The 18,717-nt window shown below is 40.0% G+C and overlaps 1 protein-coding gene and 1 pseudogene across 1 annotated transcript in view; one reads left to right on the top strand and one right to left on the bottom strand.

Moving 5' to 3' along the window:
- Window positions 1-18,717, top strand: part of LOC113113542 (NACHT, LRR and PYD domains-containing protein 12-like) — a 245,285-nt gene that overhangs the window by 115,000 nt on the left and 111,568 nt on the right. The gene's annotated exons all lie outside the window — the stretch shown is intronic.
- On the bottom strand, window positions 9,399-10,263 carry LOC113113545 (gap junction beta-1 protein-like; annotated as a pseudogene).

Here is an 18,717-nt window from a genome sequence, read left to right as displayed (position 1 = left end):
AAGCTACCCCCCTGGGAAATGCAGCAAGCTTAGCTACATCTAAGCTACTTTTAAAATATGTTTTTTTTATGTTGAACACGTTTTATTACAAGTCAATGCTATCTCAGTGCTCAAAACTGTGAGTCAAACAGTTAGGCAAGTGTATAGTTCAGTTGTTTATTGTGTTCTGTATCAATTCGGCAACAAAAACAATCAGAATACATTTAATCCACCTATAATGTTCGCACAAGTATGTGTACGCACCTGTTTGCATGGGCATGCTTAATATAGGCCTTTGCAGAACAAAATGCAAGTTAATTCAAACTCAACTCAGCTCAAACTACAGTAGCAAAACAATTAAGACCTCCAAACAGTACCAACTGTGTGTGTGTGTGAGAAAGAGAGAGAGAGAGAGAGAGAGAGAGTGTGTGTGTGTGTGTGTGTGTGTGTGAGAGAGAGAGAGAGAGAGAGAGAGTGTGTGTGTGTGTGTGTGAGAGAGAGAGAGAGAGAGAGAGAGAGAGAGAGAGAGTGTGTGTGTGTGTGTGTGTGAGAGAGAGAGAGAGAGTGTGTGTGTGTGTGTGTGTGAGAGAGAGAGAGAGAGAGAGAGAGAGAGAGAGAGAGTGTGTGTGTGTGTGTGTGTGTGTGTGTGTGAGAGAGAGAGAGAGAGAGTGTGTGTGTGTGTGTGTGTGTGTGTGAGAGAGAGAGAGAGAGAGTGTGTGTGTGTGTGCGTGTGTGTGTGTGAGAATGTACGAGATTATGATATGTACAGTAGGATATGGCCAGACTGGACCCTGATAATTTGTATAATTTTAAATTAGGTTTTATGGTATTTTATGAATTTTTATGATTGAATGCTAAAAATAGTTGAATTATGTTTAAGATTTAGTTGTACACTATCTGCATACGTATTTGCACATTTAACCCCTTTAATGGAGAAAAATAAAGTTTTCTTATAAAATTATTAATAGTTGCTATAATTAAACTATTTCTAAGACAAAAAAAAAAAAATGTCACAGATTACATTACTTTGGAAACCCAGCTAAATGTATTTTTTTCTGATTTACTGTTTTCTACATGAAATCATTCTAAAGAACATTATGTGAAAATATAATCTTGATTATATTTAAATTATAATTAAATAATATAATCACATCAATAATTTAATTAATGATTTGATGTCTTCGAAGCTGAAAGCAGGTTCAATCTGGGGTTGCACAATAAGCATCTGAAATTCTCTCTGTTATCTCGTCAGTGTCATGTACTTGTCGAGGGATCAGCTGTTCTCCGACCTCACCCTCTGCCATCATTTCAGCAAGTAATTTTTTGTGTGACTGGCCATGGAGTGGTACCATACGGAGCAGAAGGTGATGGTAATGCATCATAAAGCTTTTTGGTTGCTATCCACCGTAAACATGAACAATATGAAGTCACGCCATCGCATCACTTACTGATCCAGCATCAGTGATTTTAGCAGTTGTATTTCCCGATTTGAGTTTGAGCTTCTGAAATGCTTTGCGAAAATGTAGCTTGTGTGTAAGCTACCGCACTACTTGGTAAAAAAAGAGCTTTGCTACTGAAAAGCTCTTTGTTTCAGAAAGCAGCCAAGCTACGACCAAATGTAGTTAAATTAGTAGCTTTGCTGCTTGTAGCAACACTACTGCACATCATACATGTTACTATAAAGAATTACCGTCCATTGAGTTATCTAATTATCCGTCACTCACTTCTCACTTCTTCTCCTCCGTCTTCATCTTTTGGTTTGGCCAGTGGGTGTACTTCTCAGTTAACTGATTGTAGCATGTAGCAGAAGAAGTAGCAGTACTGAGCACTATTGGTAATGCTAGGGCTCCTTCAACAAAATATCTTTATGCTGCTTGGTGGAGGATTTTCTCTTCATGGTTTGGGGATTAATGACTTTACAGTTAATTGTACAGTATTGAGTGTATGGAGTTTTAAAATGCAACAGTGTCACTTACATCATCATCCCGTATCCCGTGCACAGCTGATGACGCTTCCTGATGCACATCTAACATTCAATTGTAACATTTTTGCATTCAAATAAAAAATGTTCATTTTATATTCGACTAATATACATTTTTTTATCCACAATCTCCTCATCGCAGCAACCCTCTAGGTTGCGAGTAAATTACTTGCATGTGCAACTAAATCTTCATTCTGGCGACTAAATGATGTCTAATATTAGCCAATGGCTAATAAATTCTCAGATTTTACTCGCCATTGTGTGGGTTGGAGGCTAAGTATAAGTTTAGCACAGATATATTTTCACTTACGAGCACTGTCTGACTGAAGGCTTCAGAGTTTCACTCTTCATCAGGTGATCTGAGCTTTTTTCAGTTCAGGCTAATGGATGCACAGCAGCACACCTGTATTTAATGTACTGTAAACTCTTGTGTGAAGGCGCACGAATCACTGTCTCTCCGTTGTTTTCTCTCACACACACACAGTGGCAGTGACAGAGAGAGAGAAAGAGTGTGAACAAGTAAACAATATTCTTTGTTGTATTTTCCTGTCAAAATAACAGCATTCCTATGGAAGTTTTCGGCTTTTTAGAAATTGAAGAAGATATCAATTGAACAAAAAAAAGAACATTTTATATCATTCAGTATAGGGATGCATCGATCCGATACTCAGGATCAGTATCGGCTCCGATACTGGTGTTTTCGGACGGATCGGGCATAGGTCAGATGAGATAGATCCAAATCCGATATTGTGCGTTTACTATTCTGTGTTATTGTTGAGCTCCACGAAAGGCACAAAAACATGATAAAGCACCAAAACGTTTTCAGGCACTTTATTTCAAGTGTTCTGAAGCTGTTCCATAGTTCAATCTGAGGTATCTGAATCAGGTGTGTTAACAAAGAGAGACGTGCAAAATATGCAAAGCTGTGCTTTACATTTAACAGAAATATATTTAAATTTTATAGTATGCCTATATATTTATATACAAATGTATTTACTTGTTTTTCCATGAATGTATTTTACAACGATACAAAGAGGATTGTGTAATATTTTACCAGATTTAGACATTTACTTTTAAATAAAAATGTTTCACTAGATTTTATGAAATTACTGTGCACCTGTGATTTTTCTAGAGTATAATTTGCAGCTGAATTATTCACTAATCTATCTTATAATAATACCTTTTGTCAAAGATTGTGATTAATTCACCTGTTATTTTTAGGTCAGCACAGAGAAGTATAGAAATTCTACATTGATTAAAAAAAATAAAAAAAATGAACGTGCTGGTATCGGATTGGATCGGTATCGGACAACATTTTATCACTGACATCAAAACAGTTACATAGAGTTACAGCTAAAATTACAAATGAACTCTTCACCTAAAAATGAGTTTGCAGTTATGATGCAGTAACTCACTAATTCCTTGTCGAAAGCAGCAGGAAAGAAATAATGTTTGACAGATGAAATCATGAAATACAGTCTTAAATGACATGGGTCAACGGGGAGGATAATGGAAGACAGGTTTATCTGACCTCGACTCATCTGACAGATTCGATGATGTGATGACCAAGCCATGACAAATTCCAATGTTTGGGATGCGATTCATCTCCACAAAAATCTTCTGCTATACCTCCTGCTTAATCACAATGAAAACAGAAAGAGAGAGACATCAGTTCTGGAACTGCACAGACACAGTAATAAAAAATAAAGATACGCCAGAGTACTTCACCTAAAAATGTGAATTTTCTGGAAACACACTCACTCTCAGACCATCTAACAAGTAGATGAGTTTTTTTCTTCATCAGCTTAGATTTTTTTAGACACTTTAGACATAGACAATGGGTGCCGTTAGAATGAGAGAGAAACATGCACAGATCAAGCATCATTTACAATCTAAAACAGCTCTAAAGAAAAATGTGGCTGGATTGTGAAACGAGAAGATAACAGGATGGTCTTCACTGGATGAACTATTATGGATCATGGACTGGGTTTTGGTTTATAGATCAAACATATTGATGGATTTGTTTCCTGCAAACATAGTTTTGACTGAAGTGGTGTGGATTATTGTGATGTTTTTATCAGCTGTTTAGACGGCACCCATTCACTGCAGAGCATCCATTGATGAGACACTGATGCAATGCTACATTTCTCCTGAATTAAATCTGCTGAAGAAACAAACTCATCCTGATCTTAGAAGACCTGAGGGTGAGAACATTTCCAGCAAATGGTTTTATTTCTGGGTGAAGTACTCCTTTCACAGGTTGACAGAGTTTGGCGTCCTTGTGTTGGATGAAGAACTTGTTGGGGTTAATAATGTGGCTGATAACAACTGGCATCTCCTCAAATCTGCGTCTCTGAAACTCAGTGATTGTGACATGTACAGTGTGGTCATCTTTAGTGTGTGTCAGGGCTTTGACCGTCCTTCAGACACAGTGATTCTTCTGCTGAGGGACTCGCGCTTCGGCTCCAGAGATCAGGAACTTTATAGTCAGCTTGGAAATTAAAATCTGTCACTTCATTTGAGAACGGCTCTGGCCAGGACTGATGTGTATCTGAGAAAATATCCCCAATGTCCCACAATTCAGTGTTTGTGGCAATCATCCAGTGATAGGAAATATCAGCGCTGCTTTTGTTTCTCTGCACACATGCTTTAGAAACAGTCAGCGGTCAAAGCCACGACTCTCTGATCCACAGACGCTGTTGCTCTGATGTTTTGTTGCTGCATCAGACCAAATGAAGACTCTGTAATGTCTGGCCTGTATTTGACTTCATCAGCTGATGACAGAAGTTCAGATGCTGTTTTTTTACTAAAAAAATTCAGATAAAAGTGCTTGATTTCTAGCATCATTTAAGCAATCATTTGATCATTAATTAAAAATACTGTATACCATGGACCAGTGCCAGAAATGAACCAGGGTTATGAATAAATGAAATAAATGAGATGCTCCAAATATTAAAATGTAGCAACAACAATTTTTTTTTTTTTTTTTTTTTGCTTTCTCAAAGGCAAGTGCAGCTGATTGTGAAGCTAACAGGAAGTCAAAACCTGTTTAATCTTATATTTTGTGTTGTTATAAGTTAAACACAAGAGATCGTCTTCAACAGAAACCATCAGAGAGAGTCTATTGGTATCACTACAAATACCATCACAAACATCACAAACCATCAACTACTAAACATTAAAACCATTAATGTTATAGCACTATATAAACGTAATAAATTATTATTATAAAATCAGATTTCCTGTAGTGTGTTTTGGGACATATTCCAGTAGGATTTAGTGTTTTTAACAACCCACCGACAGAAGATGACAAATTACCAGAAGAGACTATTCTTATACAACTGTAGAAACCAATACAATTCTAATTAAAACCACAAAAACTATTACAAATTCTGTGATGGTTTCATTTTCCCCCAGCAGGGTTGTGCAGCAGTCATTGTCAGTTAGCTTTGCTTTAGTAGAATGACACTTGTTCAGTTTGTGCTGGACAGATGAAGTGTACTCCTGTTTAAAAACAAACAAACAAGAGTTCTGGCACTAAAAGAAAACAATACTTAACATTTGAACCACAATAAACAAATCAATATCAATAAACAATAAAATATTAACAATAAGCGTATTGCTCAGTCAAAATGACATTGCAGTAAAATATTGCACTTGGGTAAAGTTGGTTTTATATTCAGAGATTCCCGTGTTCAATAACTTTGTTAATATGCACTTTAAAAAGCCACTTTCGGTCAATTATCATTACCGACCATGATGAGCACAAATCAGAACACATTTTTATATCGAACTCAATGTTTTAAAGAAGCTGATAAACAAGCTTACCTCTATGGAGTGTCGTGACATCATCTACAAATTTTGTCTTTCTATTAAAAATAAATAAAATCACAACTGTTTTTATTTATTTGCTTCCAAGTGAACAAGAACTGTGTTGATTTGTTGGTTTTAACAATGACATGATTTTATTTCAATAGGTTTTTATAGCATGGGTCAACTTCTCTGAAGCAAGTTGCAACATCTTGTCTAGATCTTACAAAACATACTACAGCCCATGTCTTGCTGTTTTATTCACCTCTGTTTTCCTGATTTTAAAGGTCACGTTTTTCGTATTTTTTTGAAGCTTTGATTGTGTTTACAGTGTGCAATATAACATGTGTTCATGTTTCACGTGTAAAAAAACAATATTTTTCACACAATTCACTTGTATCTGTGTACCGCTGTTTTCACTGTCATAAAAACGGGCTGATGACTTCCTTGTTCTATAAAGTACCTCCTTCAGAAACACGTAACAAGTTCTGATTGTGTCAGCGGTTCCTGTGTTGTGATTCGACAGCAGCTGAGCACACCCTGCCCTCCTGGAAACGCGTTTGGGCTAGTTTTGGACTAGTTCTGAGAAGCAAGTGGGTAGGATTTGTTTTGAAAACCTGGCCATCCTGATCTGAACGCATGTGCTGGAGATGTACTTATAATCACAGGAGCGCCGTTACTGACGAGATGCGCATGAAAATCGTGTTCAATGTTTTTGCACAGCCTTACCATCTAGTTAACAAATCTAAACAGCATTGCCCTTTGTGTAATAAGTTGCAGAAAATGTTTAACGCACCAACTTAAATATTGGATTATAATTTTCGGGAACCGAGTGGAATTTATGCATTGTTGGGGACGTTTTCTTCCATAAAGGGGAAAAGTTGAGTCTTATTTTGGCCACACCTTTCTCTGTGTTTGAGCTAATGGAATGATTGTTGGTGACAAATCTTATTTTGACCCATATCTTGGGCAATTTTTTTTTTTTTTCAAAAACTCAAGGTTACACTGTGGGCAAATTCATTACGCTTTCATTATGTTCAGGATGAAAACATCAACTAAATTAAACTGCAGTAAAAATTTTATCAAATAAATATTTTTTTTTTTTACAATTTTTTTTGCATTAATCTATTAATCAACCACAGTCCTGATCAAGACTACTAAATGTTTTTTAAAAAAATCCAAGATTTGAACTCCTTAAAGAGCCAGTAAGATGAAAATTCTAAGCTTCCTATCACTGTTTATAAGTCCTGTACAATAGGTTTAAATCCATCCAAGGTTAAAAACATTGTCATTTTGTCAAAATGTCATTTTAAAATTACCTCAATTCTCAGAGATCCCCAAACGGTTCGCGCGAAGCTGTTCAAAAGATTCAGTTTCCTTAAACCCCACCTTTCGGTAGCATACTGTGTTCTGATTGGTCAACTAATATAGTCAGGTTTGATTGGTTGTTCCGCACACGACTTCATGGTAAACAATGCGTAAGCATCTTTTTGGGGTGAATTATGTCTTATTCCTCTCATCGCGAAGCAAACAGTAAAATAAAAAAACTTGAATAGTCTCGCTGCTTTTTCTTCTGTGTGGGTGTATTCAAGCCCCGCGCTTCAGTTTGAATCTGAATAGCGCGTTCAGCGCGGGGGCGTGGTCACATTAGATATAATGAAGGGGGACGTGAAAAACAGACATCGCGTTGTTTACATATGGATTACTTTATCACAGAATATCTGTTAGCAGCACTTATTTAGTTTTAAAGAAGACATGTCAAGCTTTCTATAGATATCTCTCTCATGTATCTTCGTTGAGTATTCACGGAGTTACACTTTATTTTAATGACGTGTTTGTAAATGAAGATCAGCGCAGAGAAAGGCTGCAGACAGACAGTTGGTAATGAACCCTCTTTTATGGCCAAACGCTTTGAAAATCCCGCTGTACTCACCGAGATTAGAAAAGCAGTCATCAGTGAAATGTTGTGAACACAACAAAAGGGATTTGTAGTACTGCTCTGGTATTGTGGTAAAAATGAATTTTAGCCATTGGTTGTTCTGATCTTCATTCTTTGGCAGTGAAAATAAAACAAACTTGCCTTTACAATTAAAAACACATGTAAAAAACATAATACACATAAAAAAATCATGTCTCCTCGACATGATGCTCTCACACCAAACAGAGCGTCTGTGTGGGGGGTGGGGCAGGTCAGAGGTCAGTTTCTCCCAAGACGGTAGGCGGAGATTATTATGCAAAGTGTTCCTAGTGACGTACATAGAGATGGGCAAAAGATTTGAAATCTATAACGACTCGTTTCAGCGATTCAGAGTCGACTCCTTACTTTAGAAGCCAATAACTTTATAAATCGTGTACTTTTTGGTTTAATTACTTTGCACATTGTTTACACTGATGGACAGCTACATCATACACTGTAATACAGGTAATTTTTGTTTTCCCATCTGTGTGGCTCTTTAATTACCAAGTTCATAAATGATGTCACTGATTTGGGAAAAAATTACAAAATTACATATTTTCAATATAAAAAGTTATTGTGGACTGGATATTTTTTTTACCTTTTATCACAGTCTTGGGCATGTCAAAGATTAGTAACAAGATTGGCTTTGATGCATTGTTAGTTTTTGTGCTGCATTAGATATTTTTTTTCTCCCTCATTTGTTTTTGGTGGCTGTTTTTGCCCCATTGGCAATTAAAGAGTTAAAATCTTTGATTTAAAAAAAAAAACACTTGGTAGTTTTGATCAGGACTGAAGTTGATTAACAGATTTATGCAAAAAAAAAAAATTTGAAAGAAAAATATGAATCTGATACATTTTTACAGCAGTTTAATTGAGTGGATGTTTTCATCCCGAACATAACGAAAGGGTAGTGAATTTGAACAATGCACAAGGGTTAAATAAAGCTAACTGATTAATATGTAAGATGGTATTTAAATTGTTGGTATATCTTCCAGCGTCCATTGCCACGCTCATCAACATCAGACATTTCGAGAAGTTGGAGCGTGTGGACGGGCCCAAGCACAGTCTGCACATGCGCATGCGCTAGCTTCGCTGCATCCAGCGTGACCTCACGAGCAGTGACCCCAGATGATCCAGAGACTCCCTCCTGTCTGCTGACTTCACTGCATCCAGGGTTTCTGCTGAGAAACTAAGGCACCTTCTGTTAACGTTTGTTTTCCTCGCTGATGTAGTTCTTAATCATAAACCACGGGTCGAGGGCTTGTATGTGGTCATGACCCCTTAATTCTGATTTCTGTGCCATACAGTGACTGCTGAGTTACTGATAGTCAGAAAGCTAGATCATTTAGATATATGAAGCTTGATCAGCTTGCTGTACTGTGTGCGCAGATGTTGAAAATCTGTGACTAAAACTGGTCTTTCTAAACTAACAACTTGATCTACAAATTATTGTATTATTATTCTCAATAAAACAGATTGATCTCTTTTAGTGAATCTGCTTTATTCTGAAGAGTTAGAAAACCAGGCTAATTGTCTAATGCAGGTCTTGTTGGTTTTTGTCTAAAGTTTTGGCATTGATATTAGTACTTTTTGATTGGTTTAGAAGAAAAATTAATCTCCTTGTTAACTCTGGAGTATTTAAACACTTTATTTTATTAAACATTGGTACTTTAACAGGTTACATGGGTATTTGGTAGAAACCCATCTAGAAAGCAGAGCAGCTTTCGCTCTTATCCGAGGGAGGCTTTCGCCCAGCGTTGAAACTAGGCTTGAACGAATGCTCTGAGATCAGCTGATTTATTTCGTTCTGCTTGTAAGTCGCCAGTTTATGAGGAAGCCAGGGTGCTTTGGGTTCACCCACTGCTCCCTGAAAATATCTCATACACGCCCGACTTATTAAATATATAACCTCTGCAATGTTCAACAAGACACAGACTCCTGACACGGCCAGCCTGAAGACAGTGAAGACGGTCTTCTCTGTGGTAAGCGACACGAAACAGTCCACTGTATCGGGTAAGAGTCACACTTCACAAGACGCACCATCTTGATGTCTGGATAGATCGAGTAAAAAATGTACAAGAAAACCACCTTGAATACAATGCAGAAGATGATGCTGATTATGTAAGTCCACCACAGAGCACCGGTGATCTTGAACCTCAGGCTCTTGATGTTCTCCAGGTCCTTGGCGTTCCCTCGGCCGGAGATCTTGAGGATCTTCTTCTCGATGTGCCGGCGGTGAGCGATGTGCATGGCCACCAGCAGGGCCGGCGTGGACACCAGGATGAGCTGCAGAGCCCAGAGGCGGATGTGAGAGATGGGGAAGAACTGGTCGGAGCACACGCTGTCACAGCCGGGCTGCTGGGCATTACAGGTGAAGCCCAACTTCTGACCGACAGCCAGAAGATGACCGACAGCCAGATGCGGCCGATGCCTGTCGAGTGCCTGTTCACACCACTGATCACCGCGTAAAACGATGCCCAGTTCATGCTGGATACGAGGACTGCAGGGGAAGCACAGCACAAGGAATTTAATCTGAGTGTTCTTGACTAGTTCAGCTCTCATTAACCAGTCAGGTTTGTGTACAGTGTGCTTGTTAAAGCATAATTACTCATTTAAGTACTGAGGAAAATTAATTAACTACATGTGCAAAACCAGTCATAAGAGTACACCATCTGAAAGCTGAATAAATCATCTCTCCATTGATGTATGGTTTGTTAGGAGGACAATATTTGTCTGAGAAACAACTATTTGAAAATCTGGAATCGGAGGGTTTTAAAAAAAACATCTTTGAAGTTGTTTAAATGAAGCGCATAGACATGCATATTACTAATCAAAAATATGTTTTGATATTTTTACAATAGGACATTTACAAAATGTCTTCATGAATGTGATGGAGTGACTGTGACGGGGCGGAACCAAAAATGAGGAAGATTAGTTCCGCCCGGACCATATATCGCAAACACTGCCGCTTCCGGGAACGCCGGCGAACCCAAATCGGCGTGTTATTGGGAACTAGTGTCTTGTTGAGCATGGCGATCACTGATTGGGCAATTCGGTGAAGAGGAGACACATAAATAGGGCATCAGAAACACGGGAAGTGGTTGGTGATTCTCAGTAGTTATTGTGGGTGCAACGGAGCGGAGGAGAGAGTTGGAGAGAGAGTGTATGGTGTACTGTGGAGCTTGGGCAAAGAGAGCTACACACACAGGGTGGAGTATACGAATATCTTTATTGGAGCATTGTGTTCAGATACATTGTGTGATGTGAAGTTAACACACATTGAAGATCTGCTAGGATTGCAGGAAGGAGATCATGCTGCTAGTTGTGTAGGATGTTGGTTATATGGAAGTGAAGTGGAAAGATCCAGTGTTAATGAAAGTGATTGGTGGGTGAGCCGGAACCAGCGAAAAAGGAGTCTGGTGCCTTGTCGTGGCTGTGACGTTTCCATTGGCCGTCTGCTGCATCGGTGCCCCCAACATCCAGGAACTAATCCCCGGTCCTATGTGGTTTTGACCCTAATTCACTGTGAGTGTGTGGAGTGCAGTGGGCTGGGAGAGAAAACCCTGTGGAGAAGAACGTGCACCGGTGTTGTGAGACGACCGTCTTTTATATACATGCCCGCTCGTGGCTTTGGACCCCTTCTCCGCCGAGTGGTGACGTGTCAACAATAGCAAATCTCTGGTCCGTTGTCTGGAAGAGAGGAGAGGGAAGCGTTCGAGTCATTCCTGAGATACATACCCGGTGGCACAAACCTACCTGAAGTCACCCAGCATGGTGGCACCAGCTGAGGCCGTGGAAGGCCCAACGTGCAGCAACTTCAATCTGTACTTCTATCTACTCTTGGTCAAATTCAAGAGTCCTACAGGTCTGAGCTTGAGGCTCTGAGTCGTCGTGGGAGTGTTTCCATGGTTGGAGGTGACCGTGTCGACTGTTGGTCTGGGAAGTCTGCTCCGGTGAAGAAGACCACAGTTGTCGTGACATATACACCTTCTCTAGACTCCCGAGCTGAAAAGGGCTAAAGCCTGACGTCCACCTCTTCGAGGGTCTGTGAGTTGTATCCATTCAGTATTGTCATTGTATACCCACCTGCATGCCCAGAGCAAAGCTCCAGTTGCCCCTGTATGCCCATCTGTACGCCTCAAGCTAAGAGCCAGCGTATTGCCCTTGTATACTTACCTGTATGCCCAAAATCAAGCTCCAGTTGCCCCTGTATACCCCACTGTACGCCTAAAGCTAAGAGCCAGCGTATTGCCCTTGTATACTTACCTGTATGCCCAAAGTCAAACTCCAGTTGCCCTTTGTATACTATTCTGTACGCCCACAGCTAAGAGCCAGCGCATAGCCTTGTAAGCTTACCTGTCTACCCGAAGTCAAACTTCAGTCACCCTTTGTATGCCCTTCTGTACGCCCACCGCTAAGAGCCAGTGTATAGCCCTTGTATACTCATCTGTACGCCCAAAGCTAAGAGCCAGCGTATTGTCCTTGTATACTTACTTGTATGCCCAGAGTCAAGCTCTAGTTGCCCTTGTATACTCACCTGTACGTCCAAAGTAAAGACCCAGTTGTCCTTCTGCATACTTACCTGTACGCACCGAGTGAAATACCAGTGCATCGCCCCTGCATACTCACCTGCAAACTCCATCCGTAGGGTTTACCTGGACGAAAATCGAAGTTAAGGATTGTGTATCTTTCTTGCATACTTACCTATATACCGAAGGCCAAGACCCCAATATATTCACCTGCATAGTTACCTGTGGACCTTTTAGGCGTTTCCAACCACGGACCCAGAATCTCGTGGCGAACGGCGTCAGGTACGCACCCCACCCAATTCATCAGAATTACTTACCTTCTTTACTCTGCATGCAGGGACTGGAAGGGCCCCACCGACGGTTCTCCTGCAGGAGAAACACAAAGGCACTACTGAGAAAAACCCTGTTGAGTAACGTGAAGGAAAGGACACAAATTTCCTACAGGCTTACCTGAGAGTCCCCGTGACAGAGTCAGAAGCGACTTGGACCTATACTCTCTGGCCCCGAGAGTAGATTTTAGATTCCCTTTTCCCTTCCATTCACACCTTTTAAATAATTTAAATAAAGTTTGTTTTAATTATACTCACTCTCTCTCGTGTGTCTGGTCATCGGGGTGTTCTGGGACCTCCTCGAGGTGGAAACTAGGGAGGGGCGAGACTCACGACATCTGTGGTCCGCTCCGACCTGTGACATGAACATGATCTTTACTTAATATCCTAATGATTTTTGTCATTAAAGATAAATGGTTAATTTGGACCCATACAATGTATTGTTGTCTATTGCTGCAAATATACCCCAGAGACTGAAGAATTTTGTGTTCAGGGTCACATATGATTAGTGTTACTTGCATGTAATTATGCATATCATTTATTCTAATAATAGTAAGTACATGTAATGTGTAACAAGGAAAATCTTTTAATGAAATGTTTTCTGAAGAACATGCATACAATTTCAAAAATGAAGCTTCGTTATACATGCATTATTACTAACTAATGAATTTGGACCCACTTTATATTAAGTGGCCTTAACTACTATGTACTTACATTTTAATTAATAATTTAGTAAAATGTACTTATTGTGTACATGTTTTTACATTGTACTTATATTTAAAAAACTACATGTAATTACATCTGTATTTAATTTCTGTAATTACATTTATAATTACACTGTTGACCCATACTCTACACCTTAACCCACCCTTAAACTTACCCATACCTCCAACCCTCTCCCTAACCTTAACCCTATCCCACCTCAATAGCAGCAAAAGTCTTTTACAATACAATATGAACACAGTAAGTACATTGTACTTATTTTTTTACGTAAGTACATAGTAGTTAAGGCCACCTAATATAAAGTGGAACCATGAATTTATAGGCTACTTTTTCCTTGGCATTACTTTTATTAATATATTTGGTAACCCTATATTTTAAGGTGTCCTTGTTACACGTTACATGTACATAATTACATGCAAGTAATCCTAATCCTAACCATAACCATACTGTAAGTAAATGTAGTTAATTAATTTTATTCAGTACTTAAATGTATAATTACAACGTAACAAGCAAACCTTAAAATAAAGTGAAATTAAAAATTAACCAGTTGCTTATTAGCATGCATTTTTATTAATATACTGCCCATTTATTAGTATTTATAAATCACATATTCTGCATGATCATATTCTACATCCCTAATCACATTAACATAACTAACTACCTTACTATAAATAAGCAGAAAATTAGGAGTTTATTGAGGCAAAACTAAGTTACAAGAATTGGACCTTAAAATAATGTGTGACTGAAAAAATCTGTATTAAACTACTGTGGATTGAACATCTACTGTTAAAATATAACCTTCTCCTTTTAATAGATTGGTCAGTTCAAGAATAATTTATGCACTTTTATATTATTTATTCGATAGACTTTAATGAGCACTTTTATGTACATCCTTGTATTATTAAGATATGGCATTTAGAAAGAAATTAGTAATACGCAACACCTTTTACAGAGTTTAAAGTTTTATTGCCTTACATAATTACATTGCGTAAATACTATAACATAATTATACATACTTATGCATAAAACATGGAAAATAGTCAGAAAAAAATTGAAAACCTTTGACTGGTAATGTGTATAACCTATTCAAGATATGGCTAAAGACTTCTACTTTTAAACTTCCAATCACACAACATTCAAGATTACTGCAATCCCAACACAATACTAAACCACAAATCTTTCCAGGCACCAGATTCTGAATCTAAACACTCGTTTACCAGCCTGAGAGAAACAGCTAATGCTACCAGCTCCAAACGAGAAGAACAACAGACTGGGGTCTTGACATCTGGACACTTGGTTGACTGAACTCAAAATGAGTTGTGGTTAACTTGAGCTGGTTAAGAGCCACATGTCATCACCTGACACAACACAACCTGGCCAATAGCAGGCTCTCGGTTGGCCCACACAACTCCTCATATACACTAAATCATGATATTGAGTTCAGTGCATCTGGATAAACTGCATGACTGATATGAAGTCCCACTTGTAATAAAGATTTCAATTTTACAATGTGCTCCAAAAATAACTGAGCAGTCAGATGAACATTTCCATTTGTATTCATTTGTATACATTTGGCCCAAGATGGCTGCTTGCCCAGCGCTACTGCACAGGATGACAGTCACAGCTGACCCTCCGGAGTCGAGTCAGGTTCCTGTTGACCCTCCAGAGTCGAGTCAGGTTCCAGTTGACCCTCCAGAGTCAAGTCAAGTTTCAGTGGAATCTCCAGAGTCGAGTCAGGTTCCTGTTGACCCCCCAGAGTCGAGTGAGGTTCCAGTGAACTCTCCAGAGTAGAGTCAGGTTCTAGTTAACTCTCCAGAGTTGAGTCAGGTTCCAGTGAACTCTCCAGAGTCGAGCCAGGTTCCTGTTGACCCCCCAGAGTCGAGTCAGGTTCCTGTTGACCCCCCAGAGTCGAGTCAGGTGTTCGTAGACCCTTCAGAGTCAGGGCTAGTCACCGATGACCCTTCAGAGTCAGGGATAGTCACCGATAACCCTTCAGAGTCAGGGATAGTCACCGATGACCCTCCAGAGTCAGGGCTAGTCACCGATAAACCTCCAGAGTCAGGGCTAGTCACCGATGACCCTCCAGAGTCAGGGCTAGTCACCGATGACCCTCCAGAGTCAGGGCTAGTCACCGATGACCCTCCAGAGTCAGGGCTAGTCACCGATGACCCTCCAGAGTCAGGGCTAGTCACCGATGACCTTCCAGAGTCAGAGCTAGTCACCGATGACCTTCCAGAGTCAGGACTAGTCACTGCTGACCTTCCAGAGTCAGGGCTAGTCACTGCTGACCTTCCAGAGTCAGGGCTAGTCATCGCTGACCTTCCAGAGTCAGGGCTAGTCACTGATGACCTTCCAGAGTCAGGGCTAGGTACCATGGACTTTCCAGAGACAGCCAAGGCTAGTCCCCATTGACCTTTCAAAGTCAAGTCAAGTCACTGGTGATTTTCAAGGACAGAGTCAAGTCACTGGTGATCTTCAAGGACTGAGTCAAGTCACCGGTGATCTTCATGAACAAAGGCAAGTCGCCACTGATCTTCATGAACAAAGGCAAGTCACCATTGATATTCATGGGCAAATACAAGTCACCAATGATCTTCATGTACAAATACAAGTCACCAATGATCTTCATGTACAAATACAAGTCACCAATAATCTTCATGAGCATTGTCAGGTCAGCACCGATCTTCTGGAATCCAGTATAAACACCATGGGATTACCAGAGTTTCTTCCTCCCATTGGTCCGACTACACGGTTGTGGTGGTCTTCTGCTCCGCCCTGGGGGCCTTTGGCCTCGACCACAAGGATGTGGTGGTCTTCTGCTCCGCCCTGGGGGGCTTCCGCCTTGACCACAAGGATGTGGTGGTCTTTTGCTCCACCCTGGGGGACTCTGGCCTCGACCACAAAGAGGTGGTGGTCTTCTGTTCTGCCCTGGGGGGCATCCTTCCCGACCACACTGTTGTGGTGTTCTTCTGCTCCGCCCTGGGGAGCGTCTGCCCTGACCACACGGTTGTGGTGGTCTTCTGCTCTGCCCTGGAGGGCTTCCGCCCTGACCACACGGTTGTGGTGGTCTTCTGCTCTGCCCTGGAGGGCTTCCACCCTGATCACATGGCTGTGGGGGTCTTCTGCTCCGCCCTGGTGGGCGCCACATGATGTCCTTCATGGACTTATGTTTTGTGTTTTTCGCTTTCTGCTGTGCTTCCTGTCGTTTCCCCTCTGTTAGCCTGGCCCTCTGTCTCTCCCCCTGATCCTCCTCCGGTCCACCTCCCTCCTGGACTCCCTGTTTTGTGTTTACACTTCTGGTGTCTGTTTCCCAAGTTTCTTTTCTGGCCCTCCGTCCCTCCCCCTGAGCCTCCACCTGGTTTCTGTTTTATGTCTTGTCGTGGAGCGTCTGGGAGCCGCTCCGTAGAGGGTGGGTATTGTCACAGTGTCTGGGTTGTATTCCCTGGGAATCCACTAGGTGTCCTCATTCCTCACACTGTCTGTCACTTTATGAATCACATTCCTCACGTCCTCTGCTTAATTTGCACCAAGCTGTCACTTGTTACTAATCATTACACTCTAATTCCCATTAGCGTTTGTCTCTCCTTGTGTATTTAACCCGGTCTGTCTTAGTATGTGTCACGGAGTCCTTGTTTATTCATGTCCGTCAGTTCGTGCCATTGCCCTGTGGTGTTGTTTAGTTTAGGTTTGGATTGCTCTTCTGGTTTTTGACTCATACCTGGACTGGTTATTCTCTGTGGATTAACCCCTAATAAAGACATACTCGTAATTGGTTCTCTCTCCATGAATCCTTGTATCACCGATCGTGACAATCTTATTTTTAAGATACATATGCACAAGAAAACAAGAGAAATACAGAGAAGAGTATCACCTGTTTACAGTGCAATCAGAAGTTACAGTGAAAATGATTGTCTAATTGTCTAATAAACAATTTATTTTCTGCTCTGTTGGAAACCCAGAAGCAAAGACCAGGAGACAATGGGAAATCTTTCATACAGAAGTTTCTTTTTATTGAGGACTTGGTGTGTGTATATAGAGACTGTGTCTGTTCCCCGAACTAGAAAATACAAAAAACGTCCAAACCAAGTTAAGGTTAACAATTTAATTGAGGTTCAACAAATAAAAAACAAATGCAATATGGATAAACAAATGATAAAGATTGGCTTATTGAATATCAGATCCATTTCTACGAAAACACTTTTTGTAAATAATATGATAACTGATCATAATATAGATGTGCTCTGCTTGACAGAAACCTGGCTAAAACCTGATGATTACATTATTTTAAATGAGTCCACCCCCCAAGATTATTGTTATAAACACGAGCCGCGTCTAAAAGGCAAAGGGGGAGGAGTTGCTTCAATTTATAATAACGTTTTCAGGATTTCTCAGAGGGCAGGCTTCAAGTATAACTCGTTTGAAGTAATGGTGCTTCATATAACATTATCCAGAGAACCCAATGTTAATGATAAATCCCCTGTTATGTTTGTACTGGCTACTGTATACAGGCCACCAGGCCACCATACAGACTTTATTAAAGAGTTTGGTGATTTTACATCCGAGTTAGTTCTGGCTGCAGATAAAGTCTTAATAGTTGGTGATTTTAATATCCATGTCGATAATGAAAAAGATGCATTGGGATCAGCATTTATAGACATTCTGAACTCTATTGGTGTTAGACAACACGTTTCAGGACCTACTCATTGTCGAAATCATACTCTAGATTTAATACTGTCACATGGAATTGATGTTGATAGTGTTGAAATTATTCAGCCAAGTGATGATATCTCAGATCATTATTTAGTTCTGTGTAAACTTCATATAGCCAAAATTGTAAATTCTACTTCTTGTTACAAGTATCGAAGAACCATCACTTCTACCACAAAAGACTGCTTTTTAAGTTATCTTCCTGATGTATCCGAATTCCTTAGCATATCCAAAACCTCAGAACAACTTGATGATGTAACAGAAACTATGGACTCTCTCTTTTCTAGCACTTTAAATACAGTTGCTCCTTTACGCTTAAGAAAGGTTAAGGAAAACAGTTTGACACCATGGTATAATGAGCATACTCGCACCCTAAAGAGAGCAGCCCGAAAAATGGAGCGCAGCTGGAGGAAAACAAAACTAGAGGTATTTCGTATTGCTTGGCGGGAAAATAGCATATACTACAGAAAAGCATTAAAAACTGCTAGATCTGATTACTTTTCTTCTCTTTTAGAAGAAAACAAACATAACCCCAGGTATTTATTCAATACAGTGGCTAAATTAACGAAAAATAAAGCCTCAACAAGTGTTGACATTTCCCAACACCACAGCAGTAATGACTTTATGAACTACTTTACTTCTAAAATCGATACTATTAGAGATAAAATTGCAACCATTCAGCCGTCAGCTACAGTTTCGCAT

Source organism: Carassius auratus, chromosome 14 (genome assembly GCF_003368295.1).
Source record: "Carassius auratus strain Wakin chromosome 14, ASM336829v1, whole genome shotgun sequence".
In the NCBI taxonomy this organism is placed as follows: Eukaryota; Metazoa; Chordata; class Actinopteri; order Cypriniformes; family Cyprinidae; genus Carassius; species Carassius auratus.
The sequence above is the reverse complement of the archived record's forward strand: the minus strand, read 5'-3'. Positions and strand labels throughout refer to the sequence as shown.